We start from the raw sequence: 14,621 nt of genomic DNA on the forward strand, positions 1-14,621 counted from the left end.
GGACAAGCTGAAGTTAGAAGCTTTTTGGCTACTATGCATAGCTGCACCAGATTCTCCAGTTATACTCCAGTTTTTTAAATGACCTCCTCCAGGGGCGGCTGGTGCTCCATGGGCCGGCAGACAGACCACACCATACCCCCCTACCACACAAGCTCCAGCCTGCACTGTCACACCCACCCTTTGTCCCCGGTCCCCCACCAGCTCCAGGCCGCACTGTCCCCCGTCTCCCACCAGCTCCTGCCAGCACTGTCCCCCACCAGCTCCAGCCTGCACTGTCCCCCGTCAACCACCAGCTCCAGCCTGCACTGTCCCCCATCCCCCACCAGCTCCAGCCCCCACCAGCTCCATCCTGCACTGTCCCCCACCAGCTCCAGCCCACACTGTCCCCCACTAGCTCCAGCATGCACTGTCCCCCACCAGCTCCATCCTGCACTGTCCCCTGTACCCCACCAGCTCCAGCACACACTGTCCCCCACCAGCTCCAGCATGCACTGTCCCCCATCCCCTACCCAGCTCCAGTCCACACTGTCCCCCAGCAGCTCCATCCTGATTTGTCCCCCGTCCCCCACCAGCTTCAGCCCGCACTGTCCCCCAGCAGCTCCATCCTGCACTGTCCCCCATCCCCCACCAGTTCCAGCCCGCACTGTCCCCCAGCAGCTCCAGCCTGCACTCCCCCCCCCCCCGATTGCCGGCTCACTCACCCTGGGCAGGCACCTCAGTCTCCTCCCTCCTCCGCTTATTCATTTGCTATTGTCACACAACTGGGTGGGCTCGGGCACAGTGCTCTGCGCCCCAAGCCCACCCTTTTTTGAAGCATGCTTCAAAATAAAAAATAAAAACCCATTGGAATCCATGCGTCCGGCGCCCTGCATGTAGATTAGGGGGCCGGATGCATGGACGGGGCGCCCCCCAATGCACCAGCCGCTACTGACCTCCTCCCTGTATTAGAGTGCCCCCAGCAGCATGGTTAGTCTGGGGGGAGGGGAGTGTTAGGCCCCTTTCACACAGGCTTTCCAATCAGGTCCATCTGTCAGTTTTTCAGGCGGACCTGATCGGATGCTCCATGCACCCCTATGGAGCAGCGGATGTCAGTGGGGACATGTCCGCTGACACCCGCTGCTATCCAATCCAATCCTGTCCATGAAATCTGGACGCATGGACACCCTATTTTCCATCCGTCTGGAGGATCGGATTGGATAGGATTGGATGAAAATGGACAGGCGGTCCGTTATCATCTGATCTCCCATAGAGGAGGTCTGTCTCAGCACAGTAAGCGGAGATGGACCTGTCATCCGTCTGCTCAGCCGGGACCGGGCGCACCGCTCATGTGAAAGGACCCTTAGTTGTACTAGCAGATTTAGATACACTAACAAATTGAAGCCAAACTCCAAATCACACTGCAGTTACACAAGTTAGTAGTTACAGTTTTTTTTTTTTCTTTTGGGATAAAGGTTTGTAACACTGTAAACTGCTACATACTGTATGCAGGAGAGCTTGTTCGGTTGAAAAACAACAGACATGTTACACAGAAATAAGACAATCCAGGTCCATATTTTGCTATGAAGTGATTATACTTTTTTATTTTTATGCAAGAGAAACAATGAGGAAATGTAACATAAAAAAGAATACACAAATATCCTTCAGTGAGGAGATTTCCATTCACTTCCTGTCTTCCTGACATATATAGATTGAAAGGGAAGTCCATTAAATCTAAGCAGTATTTATTTTTGTAATATTTTTTTTATTTATTTTTTAAATTGTCTTTGTTCTCAGGGTGGAGATTTCCCCCTTGCTTCCTCTTTCATGATTGAAAAACAGGAAATCAGAGAAAATCTCCCCAATAAGGACATAGACAGCAGGAAGTACCAGACAGAGGCTCTAGCCCTACCTCACTGTATCCTAAACTAAAGAAGTTTTGAATGAAGCTGGGCTTTCAGAGATAGTAGGGAATAATTCCTTCAGGTAACAGTGAGGGCCAGTTCACACCACATGCAGTCCAGTGCGTTTTTTTTCTGCATCAAAAATGCATGGCTAGTCGGTTATATGGTTTCCATTGGCATAGTTCACACCAGTGCAGTCAGTTCCAGTGTGTTCCAGTTCAAGAAAAAAAAGTAGAACATGCTGTATTTTTTTTGCACTGGACTGTACTGACGCATAAAAAACGCACATGAACACACCTAAAGGCACCAAAAACGCACTGGAACACACATGTCCTTATTTAAGGTTAAGGACCAGTTCACACCACATGCAGTCCAGTGCATTTTTTTTCTGCATCAAAAAATGCATGGATAGTCGGTCATATGGTTTCCAATGGCATAGTTCACACCATTGGTTGCAGTTCCAGAAAAAGAAGTTGAACATGCTGTATTTTTTCTGCACTGAACTGTACTGGAACGTGGTAAAATGCATCAAAAACGCACATGAACGCACCTAAATGCACCAAAAGCGCACTGGAACACACATGTCCTTATTTAAGGTTAAGGACCAGTTCACACCACATGCAGTCTGTATGAAAGTAGGCTGTATGGTTTTCAATGGCATAGTTCAGACCAGTGCGGTTAGTTCCAGAGCGTGCCAGGAAAAAAAGTAAAACATGCTGCATTTTTCCTGCACTGGACTGTACTGGATTGCTGTAAAATGCATCAACAAACGCACTGGAACGCACCAAAAATGCACTGGAACACACAAGTCCTTATTTAACCACTTAAGGACCGCCCCATGTACATTTACTGTGGCAGGGCGGCTCTTAAGTGCAAAATCACATACCTGTACTTGATTTTGTTAAATGGTTCTAGGGGGAGCTTGTGCGCCACTGGAGCCGCGCTCCCGCTGTTATACAACACAGCGGGAGCCAATCGGCAGGTCCAGCGGCCGCGATAGCCACCCGCGATCATTCAGGAGAATAACAGAATTGTTGGTCTTTTTTTGTTTATGGTGCAAAAAATAAAAACCGCACAGGTGATCAAATACCACCAAAAGAAAGCTCTATTAGTGGGAAAAAAAGGACATCAATTTTATTTAGGTACGCATCGCACAACCGCGCAATTGTCAGTTAAAGCAACCTAGTGCCGTATCACAAAAAATGGCCTGGTCATAATGGGGGGGGGGGGGTAAAACCTTCCTGGGGCTGAAGTGGTTAAGGTTAAGAAAAAAGAAGGGGAAAAAATGCACCAAAAAATGTAATGCAACGCATCAAAAACGCACATCTGGAACGCATCAGGACTGCTTTTCAATGGTGTGAGCTGGCCCTAAGAAAAAAGAGGGAAAAAATGCAATGGACCGCATCAAAAATGCGCATGCAAAAAAGCATCCCGATTGCCACTAGTTAAGACAGTGGCCACTTGTCACCAGCTTGTTGAGCTTCTTTATAAAGCATTCGTAGCATTCATTGTCAAAGCAGCGAAACACAGCCATGTGCTTCTTAATTTGCAACAAACCAGCCTCAATTTCCTCTATTCTTAAAATATCATGATTATATAATTTATTGTATACAAATGCTTTGTTGTTTTGAAATTTACTAAACAACGGAAGTTTCTGGGTGATATTCCTGTCATCCCTTGGGTTGAGGCACCTGCCCACACATGGGGAGTTAAGACTGAGGAAGATGGCACAGACTGCATTAGGATTATTATTCACCAATCGCTGGAAAGGGGAGATGATGAATCCGACTGGTGGGAACAGCAGACGATGTTCAGAATGAGAGCTTTGCCCACCTTGTCCTCTAGGAGTTGCCAAAACCATTTGTTTTCCATTATATATTACCTGGTCATTATTTAAGGCATTGGTAATTTCAGCCTCTTTTTCATTTTGCAGGATTTGGAGATTGTTGTCATTCGAAGAGAGACTGTCACATTCTTGTTTGGAGAAAACTGCTACATAGGCATATTGCCTTGTATTACCCCTGAAATTATTAAAAATAAAGATATAATCAATGAAAACAATAAATAAAAAGGAAAGCATTGTATTTTAAGCCCAACTGAAGCTTTAAGCTGGCCATACACTACCCGAAAATCGTTTGAAAATCTGTCATTTTGTCTGATCGTTCGTTTTTCTTCCAGTTAATAGGCACAAATAGAAAATCGTTTTTAACTTTTCAGAGCCGAAAAATCGAAGGAACAGTTTGGAAAATTCTGCCGAACGAATGATAAATTGAAAGGTTAATGTGTTTCTCGGGCCAAACTGTTAGCACTAAGCATATGTGACGAACTTAACGAAAAACGTCCATTTAACGATTTATCATTCGAAATTTGGTCATTACATGATGGCACGATCGTCTGCTCTCACGGCCAATTTTTCGTTTTTCGAAAATGAGTTTGAACGATTTTTCGGGTAGTGTATGACCAGCTTTAGTTTAAATGAGCTAAATAGATTCCAAATACCGTATGTAACAAAACAAATGGCTTGATAGGTATGTTTTATTTAGAAAGCAGCAGCACCCTGAGTAGAAAAGCCTGCCCCCTGCCAGCTATAGGGCCTGATTTAGCAGGGGGCATAAAAGTCCTTTGCAGACAGACTACTGCTTTCACACAGGATCCAAAGCATACTGGAAAAAGCTTTTCTACTCAAGCTGTAGCTGCTTTCTAAGAACAAATTCGAAGGCACATGTGTCAAACACAAGGCCCGCGGCCAAATCCAATATCATGTGGCCCACACACCTCTCCTCTAGAGATGTCCCAAACTATTCGCCGCCGAACAGTTCCCGGCGAACATCGCTTGTTCGCGTTCTCCTCGGCGGGCGAACATATGCGATGTTCAGTCCGCCCCCTATACATCATCATTGAGCAAACTTTGACCCTGTACCTCACAGTCAGCAGACACATTCCAGCCAATCAGCATACCTCCCTCCCAGACCCTCCCACCTCCTATAAAAAAGCAAGGACAGCATCCATCTTAGATTATTCTGAAGCTGCAGTGTTATGCCCCGTACACACGTGCAGATTATCTGCAGACTTTTGTCTGCAGACTTACCTTTTCTATGTAGTGCAAGGGCCTGCCGGATTGCATACAAATTGAAAGTGTTTAGGTTTGACCTCATATTATATGGTTTTGGTAAATCTGCAGACAAAAGTCTGCAGATAATCTGCACGTGTGTATGGGGCATAAGTTAGAGCAAGGAAAGTGCTGCTGCTGCTGCTGCTGAGTTAATAGGGAAATCTTTAGCTAGGCCAGTGTTTTGTGTCCACTCCTGCTGTAAGGACAGCGTCCTGACAGCACCCCAAAAAGCCCTTTTTAGGGCTGGTATATCAGTCTGCTTTTATTTATTTTTTTCTATATATACATATACAGACTGTACTGTGTGCAAACCACTCATGTCGGGTGGCACAGTACCTTGCAGATAAAAAAGTCATTTAAATTTTACCCTTTAATATAATTTTTAGTTATCTGCCAGTGTGTGTCAGGCCCACTGACTGAACTGTGCCCACTGCCAGTGCCCACCACTCATATAGGGTGGCACAGCACCTTGCAGATAAAAAATTCATTTCATTTTTCCTCTGTAATATAATTGCAGTTGCCTGCCAATGAGTGTCAGGTCCACAGACTGTACTGTGCCCACCGCCCACCACTCATATAGGGTGGCACAGAACCTTGCAGATAAAAAAATAATTTAATTTTTCCTATAATAAAAAATAAAATTAATCCAGAAAAAACAGGAACTGGCTTTTTCATTCGAATTTCAGTAGCTCAGGGATGGTGATAACCTCTTACCAAATAAATAGGATGATAACATATACCAAAATATATGAATCAGATGTGATAAATATAAGCATAAAATCATAAATACATAAAAGCATGAAATCACATCAATAGGAGTCCATAAAGTCCATAGGTATAAAGTGCATAGAGCAATGAAAGTGCAAACATGAAGGATCACAGGTGCAACTTATGGGGACCATCCTTGCTTGCCACCACCACACAGTGCCGGGAGAAGTATCTGAAATTCAGACTCACTATAAATTTACCAGGAAATCTTCCAGAGGAGTCTTTGCAGCACAAATCAGAGATCGGGAGGAAATCTGATTTTACTATATGCTGTTGTTGGCTAGTCCATGAGAGTGGTTCGGCATAGGCGTCTGGTGAGTCTGAATTTCAAATACTTCTCCCAGCACTGTGTGGTGGTGGCAAGCAAGGATGGTCCCCATAAGTTGCACCTGTGATCCTTCATGTTTGCACTTTCATTGCTCTATGCACTTTATACCTATGGACTTTAAGGACTCCTATTGATGTGATTTCATGCTTTTATGTATTTATGATTTTATGCTTATATTTATCACATCTGATTCATATATTTTGGTATATGTTATCATCCTATTTATTTGGTAAGAGGTTATCACCATCCCTGCGCTACTAAAATTTGAATGAAAAAGCCAGTTCCTGTTTTTTGTGTTATTCTGTCAGGTTTGTGTTACCTGTATTTCCTAAAGCGCAGTGGATTACAACATTACAATAACTATTAATTTAGTACAAGTAGTGATATTTATATATTTCATTTTTCCTCTGTAATATAATTGCAGTTGCCTGCCAGTGAGTGTCAGGCCCACAGACTGTACTGTGCCCACTGCCCACCACTCAGACCCTGCTATATCAGGATTCTCCATCTCCGGTACCCACCACAAAATAAATTTGTTTGCGGATGACATCATCCTCATACTGACAGATCCCTCCCGTTCCCTACCGGCTGCGTACCACGCTCTTCAAACCTTTAGCAAAGTCTCATATTACCGACTTAATGCGACCAAATCTTCAATTCTTGACCTGGGTGTGAGTGAGATCGCAAGGTCTCACTTACAGTGCTCTATCCCCATCCCCTGGACCTCAAACTGCATTCATTACCTAGGTATAGATGTCACTGCCGCACCAAACATATCTCTCCACAAACCTGACCCAGATTCTTAAGAAAACTAAATATTGCGCTGAAACATATCGGAAAAACGGAATTAGCATGGTGTGGACGCCTGGCAGCCTACAAAATGATCATCCTGCCCCAAATCCTTTATCTTTTCAGAAACCTGCCTATCCCCTTCCCGTATACTAGTCTATCCTTGCTAACTAAATCACTTCACAAATTTCTATGGGACGGTAAACGAGCAAGGTGTGCATCCTCTATTCTTCATAAACGTAAACAGTTAGGAGGAGCGGGCCTACCCGACCTTCACTCTTACTACTGGGCGAATAATCTATCCCAAATGAAACTATGGCTCCAACACTCTTCCCCCCCATATGGGTAGACCTAGAGACTGCCATATCACCTATCAGGGATTTACACCTACTCCTTCTTAGTGACAGATGGCTACACTGGGACCTAAAGACATTTACGCTGCCTATGCAAGCCTCTCTAAGAGCTTGGCGTAGACCCACACCCCCCCCCCCCCCCCATTTTAATGTCAACGTGTTACCGCACACTCCTATGCCTGTATCCCTACTGAGCGCACATATTCCGGATCTTGCCCTACAGACCCTTCGACAACTAACTGTTACGGATATATCGCAATTTTTCAGGGATGATAACGTGGTACCTAGCTCCACTCTCATTCAGATGCATAACCTCCCTGCCTCGATGCACTTCACTATCCTCCGCATACACCACTTCCTCTCCTGGAAACCACTTAGAGAAATCTTAGTTGACAAACAAATTTGGGACCAATATGCCCTCTGCTCTAAAAAACCCAAAGGCCTCTCCTATTTCTCCTATTACTATGACATCCTACTTGACAACACATCTTTTCTAAAACCCGCCCCCCCCCCATGTTTAAATGGGAAATAAACTTCGGCACAACCTTTTCCGTCACTCAGTGGCAACATGCGCTGCGGATAGTACATAAACACACCCACTGTGCTACCCACTGGGAAATGGCCATGAAGATAACCAACAGGTGGTATTATACGCCATACCGCCTGGCAGGTTTCTCACAAACAAATAGTCCACAGTTCATGGCTGGAGACCATGAAGCAAGGCTTTAGCACAGGTCAAGAGGCTCTACTCACAGGATCCTGGGAACACAATCAGTCCAAAGGTGCAGCCTCCAGTAATGTAGTTCAGCTTCCAGCCTAAGGGCTCCAGGGACAATCCACCCCCTCCTCTCGGTTCACAGAACCATCCCCACAAGGGGAAAAAGATTGTCTCTTTATGGTTCCAGACTATTTAACAGCAGCCCAGCCACCAACTGGGCATACCTCCCCAGGGATTGGCTAGGCCCTGCTAAATATTCAGGCTAGATAAATTAATTCTCCCTCCCTAAGCTGTAAAAATGTATTTTAGAGGCAGGGGAAAGTAATCAAAATTCCCAGCCTGTGAAGCTCTAAGCAGACAAACCCAAACAATACCGGCTCTACTAGGAGAGCACTACATTGGCGCCTAATGCAGAAAGAAAATGGTGGACAAAGTAAACTTGGTAACCTGGAGGGTGCCTGGGATAGGGTGGGTTAGAAATTATCTGTCAGGTTTTCTTAAGTTCATCATCATTTGTAATTATTACACATACAAGTAACAATACTTACAGATTGAAACGATTTTTGATGTACTGCGTCGCTCTGTGAACGTCTCTAGCAGTAAGCGGTGTGCCAGTCTTGACGCAACTCCATAGGCAAAGCAATATGAAGATGAAACGTCCCATTTTAACCTGCAATCAAGAGATATTTTATGAATGTTTTACATGTTTACATATCCTTAATAATATAATGTGTAAGGTATACCTTCAATTTGTCATGTGTCACTTCCAGTCTTGAATTTAGCTCAACTGAGCATGCTCCAGCAATGACATCACACCTTTAGGCACACATTTTAATTTTTACCTAGCAAGATCCCACTCCCAACGCACACAGGTTGATATTTACCTAGTAAGATGCCACCCCTAGAAAGCACATGACTTGCAGTACCCACAATCCACAATACAAACAGCATAACATCCAGTTCACACAATGGTCATTCCCCAGTGAGCTCCCATCCCCGGTACACACACAAATTGGTCCACCATGCAAATTGCATATTAACCATTGTCCATATCTTTCTCTCAGACATTGCTCACTGCACTTGCCCACAAAGTCCAAAAGTTTTGGCATCACTCCCCCCAGATAGAAAGTTTCCTATGTTTTTTAGTGAAGGACTTTTTTTTTTGGTCCACCTCACTATAATACTTTCTCATTGGCCCCCAAGCTCTACTGCAGTCTCTTTCAACCAGGGCTCCCGGGCACTCTGGAGTGCGTTCAGGTTTTTTCAGGGTTGCATTGGCATAATGCCTAAAAATTGCCCAAAATTAGATACAAGTCAGTGGGTGGATCAAACCTGCCTATTAACCGCTTCCATACCAGACGAATTCCAGCATTCCTCTCCTACATGTAAAAAATCAACCTTTTTTTGCAAGAAAATTACTCAGAACCCCAAAACATGACATATATTTTTTTTAGTAGAGACCCTAGGAAACAAAATGGCGGTCATTGCAAATTTTTATGTCACACGGTATTTGCGCAGCAATTTTTCAAACGCAATTTGCTCTCACTCTAATGTTCACGGTGATACCTCACACGTGTGGTTTGAACATCGTTTACATATTCATACACGACCTACGTATGCATTCGCATTTGTGTGCGCACACAAGGGGATGGGCGCTTTAGTTTTGTTTTGTTTTTTTATTTATTTTATTTAAAGTTTTTTTTTTTTTTTTTACGCTTTACCTCTCAATATTTTTTTTTTTTTTTTTGATAACTTTTATTCCTATTGCAAAGGATGTAAACATCCCTTGTAAAAGGAATAGGGCATGACAGGTCCTCTTTATGGAGAGATCTGGGGTCTCTAAGACCCCAGATCTGTCCTCTAGGTTGGAAAGCCAAACAGCTAAACACACAGCAGTGTTCACAACTGTAACATCATAACGTCGCACCCGGCCTCCGAGAGTCATGGAGATGACCGGGGACCATCTGGCGTTCGGTCAACTCTATGGTAAACTTCTGCCACCAGAGGATTCCTTCTCCGGCTTGTTGATAGCATCTGGTTTTTACTTTGGTGGATGTGTTGCCCAAAAAAAATCCCCTCTTACCCTTTCTCAGAGTTTAGTTGTGGTGCTGCCCAGAGGTTTGTTGGAATTGGGAACAGGGGACCCAAGCAGCAGCTATCCTTAGGCGGTAAGTGCTAAATACAGTTTGGCAAAGAGGCATACAAGATCATTTCCTTATTTTTGGCATTTGTAATAGAAAAAGACATATACATACCTGCTTTGAGACATGCACACAAGCATTGTCAAATGTAGGCCAGCAAACTCACATTGACTCCCATGGAGTGAACATGATAGCTTGGAGGCTGATTGTTTGTCCTAATTTCTTTGGACTGATTTACATGTGTTGTGTTTCTTTGGATGCTTCATGACTTATTAGAGTGCTTTTGAACTCCAGGAATTTCAGGTCAAATTTCGCTTTTTTTTTTTTTTTTGTCAATTTCTATATTTTCCAAAATATAAAATATAAAATATAAAAATATAAAAGCCATTGTTTCCTTGCTGATAAGGGCTAACAGCGTTTTTCGAGCCTCCACCAATTATCTTAAGATGAGGAAAACTCCCTTATTTTTTAGAATTAGAAGAAGGTATCATAACTTCTCAAAAATTGCAGGAAGTACTATGTTGGAATAGGAGGGTAGGATGGTTTGTATGCGAGCATCTATAGTACAACATTGTGTAGAAACAAAAATGCAGGGAGGAGGGGTTGAGGATGCAGAATACCCAAAGCACATGAAGAAATCCAACACTGAGAAATTCCCTATAGTCATTGCTGAAATGCATGTAGATAGAAAGTGACTGCAAAGAGGATGCAGGAGATCAATATCACTGACTTGTAACAAAGGGTGAAAAGGGTCAAAACAATATTTTACATTAACCACTTGCCGACCAGCCACCGCACATACACTGTGGCAGGACGAGCGAAATGACATACCTGTATGTTGTTTCATGCAATAGCCAGAGCGGGAGCCAATGAGCGGGTCCTGCGGACGCGATGCCCGCCAGCCACCTGCGATCGCTCCACAGAGAGACAGAATGGAGGTCTGTGGTTCTGTCACAGATGAACGCAGGGATCTTGTGTACCTGCTATTCAGGAACACAGATCTCTATGTTCATCTAGTGAGTCCATTCTCCACACAGTTAGAAAGAATCCCCTAGGGCAGTGATGGCGAACCTTGGCACCCCAGATGTTTTGGAACTACATTTCCCATGATGCTTATCCACTCTGCAGAGTAGTTGAGCATCATAGGAAATGTAGTTCCAAAACATCTGGAGTGCCAAGGTTCCACATCACTGCCCTAGGGACACACTTCACCCTTTGATCGCCCCTGGTGTTAACCCCTTCCCTGCCAGTGTCATTAGTACAGTAAAAGTGCATATTTTTAGCACTGATTACTATAGTAATATCACTGGTCCCCCCAAAAGTGTCAAAAATTGCAATTAGGGGTCCAATCTGTCGGCCGCAATGTCTCAACCCGCTAAAAATCACTGATCGCCGCCATTACTGGTAAAAAATAAATAAAAATGACATAAATCTTTCCCCCAGTTTGTAGACGCGATAACTTTTGCGCAAACCAATCAAAATACGTTATTGGGATTTTCTTTTACCAAAAATATGTAGCAGAATACAAATTAGCCTAAAATTATGAAAACAATTTATTTTCATTTTTTTTTTTATTGCGAATGTTATATAGCAGAAAGAGAAAAATATTTTTTTTTTCAGAATTTTCGCTCTTTTTTTGTTTATAGCGCAAAAAATAAAAATCGCAGAGGTGATCAAATCCCACTAAAAGAGAGCTCTATTTGTGGGGAAAAGGACATCAATTGATTTGGGTACAGTATTGCATGACAGTGCAATTGTCCGTTAAAGTAACGCAGTGCCAAATCTCAAAAAAATGGCCTGGTCATTAAGGGGGGAAATCATCTGGTCCAGAAGTGGTTAAAGGAAAAACTATACAAAAAATGATTAGTTAAACCCACAAGTACTTTGTTTATCACTATTATTCCTTTATACTGGCTTTTGAAACTTTCAAAAACAACTGTATAGAAATTGGATGAAAGGTTTAGCACTAGGAAACGCTATTTGAAAGATAAATTGTGCATTTTATATACAACTACAGGCGGTCCCTGGGTTACAAACAAGATAGGGACTGTAGGTTTATTCTTAAGTCAAATTTGTTTGTAAGTCGGAACAGGTACATTTTTTAAGTTTAGCTCCAGCCAAAAGAAAAAAACCTCTGTAAGGTTTGTTTTGCCGTCTGTGCCCCTGGCCAGAAGATGTCACCTCCCTTTCTGTCCCTGTGACAACTGAATTTTGAAAAATTTGGGTTGTTGTGGAAACAAAGATTGGTAAAAAAAGCTTCACTGGACACCTTTTTTCCATGAGAACTCTTACAGGAGTGAATTTCCTTTCCTAGGGGGAGATTTCCTCTCACTTCCTGTTGTCTCTCTCTGTTTGTAAGTAGGAGTCATTTGTAAGTCGAATGTTTGTAACGCGGGGACTGCCTGTATATAGCTCAGACCAAAATGAGGGTAAATGAGGAGGAAAGAGGGACAGATGGACTTTGTTCCAAATCAGGGACAGTCCTTCCAAATTAGGGATAGTTGGGAGCTACGCTTACTGTGCATGTTCTGCACATTTTTAACAATCAACCACTGAAAACATTCAAGTTGAAATGAAACATGCAAATAACATATGTTTAACATTTATTTTACACAACTCACTTCCCCATTCATCAAAGTATTTGTTTAAAGCGGAGTTCCGGGCACAGATGTCATTTTTTAATAAACATACCCCCGGGACAGTCAGGGCTAGCACATTCCACAATGGCTAGCCTCTGATCTGTCCCTGTTCGCACTTACCTTTTAGAAGAAATACTTATAAAATTTCTTCCACAGCGTTTCCATCTCTCTTGTGGGCAGCTGAAGCCGGCACGGTCCTCTTCTGTGTCTTCTTCAGCGCCTTCTTGTCCCAGAATGCGCCGCACCGGCCCCTCTCGTCACTTCCGGCGCGACGCCGCATTCCTCCACAGCTTCTGGGCATGCCATGAAGCTGTTTAGCAGGGGAATGCGGCGTCGCCCGGAAATGACGAGAGGGGCCGGTGCGGCGCATTGATTCCTGGGAGCTGTAACGTTCAGCTCCCAGGAATCATAGCGAGGCAGGAAGTGACGGGGTGAGCCGCGGCTCCGAGGGAGGAAGTACTCTTAGGTGAGTATCTTCGATCTTCAATTGCAAGGTAAGTAAACAAAAAAAAAAAAATATCCAATTCCTTTTCAGGTAAGGCATACCTAGCGGAGGGGCACAAAAAAAAATCTCGTTTTTGTGCCCGGAACTCCGCTTTAAGTACTTAAAGTGGAGTTCCACCCTAAAATTATACTTACCTCCATCTTCTTGCTCCGGGTCACCTGAAAAACAAATGGATAATCGCAATTTCTTTTTTTTTTTTACTTACCTCGTTTAGAAGAAAATATACTTACCTTACTTCCTCTTCCTCCCCTTGGCGGCCACGGCGATTCGTCACTTCCTGGCATGCAATGATTCCTGGGAGCTTAACTTCATCGCTCCCAGGAAGCAATGCGCCTGCACCGGCTCTGACGTCAGTTCAGGTGCAGGCGCCGTCATACCTTGCAAAACAGCTTCTGGGCATGCCCAGAAGCCGTGCAGGGATGACGCTGCGGCACCTGAAGTGACGGCGGGGCCGGTGCAGTGCATCGTGGGACCGAAGAAGACAGAAGAGGACACAGAAGAGGATCGCGCTGGCTTCAAGCTGCCCACACCTGAGATGGCAGCGCTGGAGAATACATTTTCAAGGTAAGTATTTCTTTTTGCAGGTAAGTGCAACCCGGGACAGATCAGAGGCTATCCATTGTGGAATGCACTAGCCCTGACTGTCCCAGGGGTATTTTTATTAAAAAATTGTTCACTGGGTGGAACTCCGCTTTAACTAAAAGTAATCCTTACAACAAGTTGCAGAAACTACACTTGATACATCCACCACAAAATAGTGAGCCAACACCAGTCTATGCATCCTACAATAAGGCCACATACCTGAGGAGTAATGAAACCGCACTAGCAAAATGCTCCCAGAAAACGTCTATCCTCTGACAAGCAGATTCCTTTTTTCTTCTGGTTTAACACTGCTTGTAGTTAACTACTATTTATATGAGTGGCAGCTAGGTGGGATAGTTACACCCTGTTTCTTCAGAATTCAAACTAATCAAAAACAGAAGTGAAAATAGCCTTATCAGCTTCCATATTTTTGGATCACTTAGCAAGAAAACGTTTGTTTTCTATGGAATTTAGTCAAAAGAGATGTTCATCTTTTGTGTTTGGATTTTCTGCTGAAATGCAATTTGAATGTAATAGCCCATTCACACAGGGGCGACACGACTTGCTGGGGCGACCTGTGAAGTCGCGGTGCACAGCTCGCACCGCAACCTCTGCGCAACATGCATGGACTTCATATCATTGAAGTCAATGCAAGTCGCCTCCAGGTCGCCCCAAAGTAGTACAGGACCCTTTTTCTAAGTCGGAGCGACTTGTGTCACTCCTATTAGAATGGGTCCTGTGCTAATCAATGGCAGGCGACCCACCGCGACTTGTCAGGCGACCAAGCCACATGCACTTTCCTTGCG

At 43.9% G+C, this 14,621-nt stretch overlaps 1 long non-coding RNA gene across 1 annotated transcript; it reads right to left on the reverse strand.

Annotated features, from left to right (window-relative positions):
- Window positions 1–3,732: 3,732 nt before the first annotated feature.
- Window positions 3,733–14,147, reverse strand: LOC309551101. The gene is made up of 3 exons (XR_014225055.1): window positions 14,035–14,147; window positions 8,497–8,618; window positions 3,733–3,901 (listed from the first exon to the last, which is right to left on the reverse strand). It is a non-coding gene; the product is annotated as an uncharacterized lncRNA (long non-coding RNA).
- Between the last annotated feature and the right edge of the window lie 474 nt (window positions 14,148–14,621).

This window comes from Pelophylax lessonae, assembly GCF_965119305.1.
Source record: "Pelophylax lessonae genome assembly, chromosome: 3".
In the NCBI taxonomy this organism is placed as follows: domain Eukaryota; kingdom Metazoa; phylum Chordata; class Amphibia; order Anura; family Ranidae; genus Pelophylax; species Pelophylax lessonae.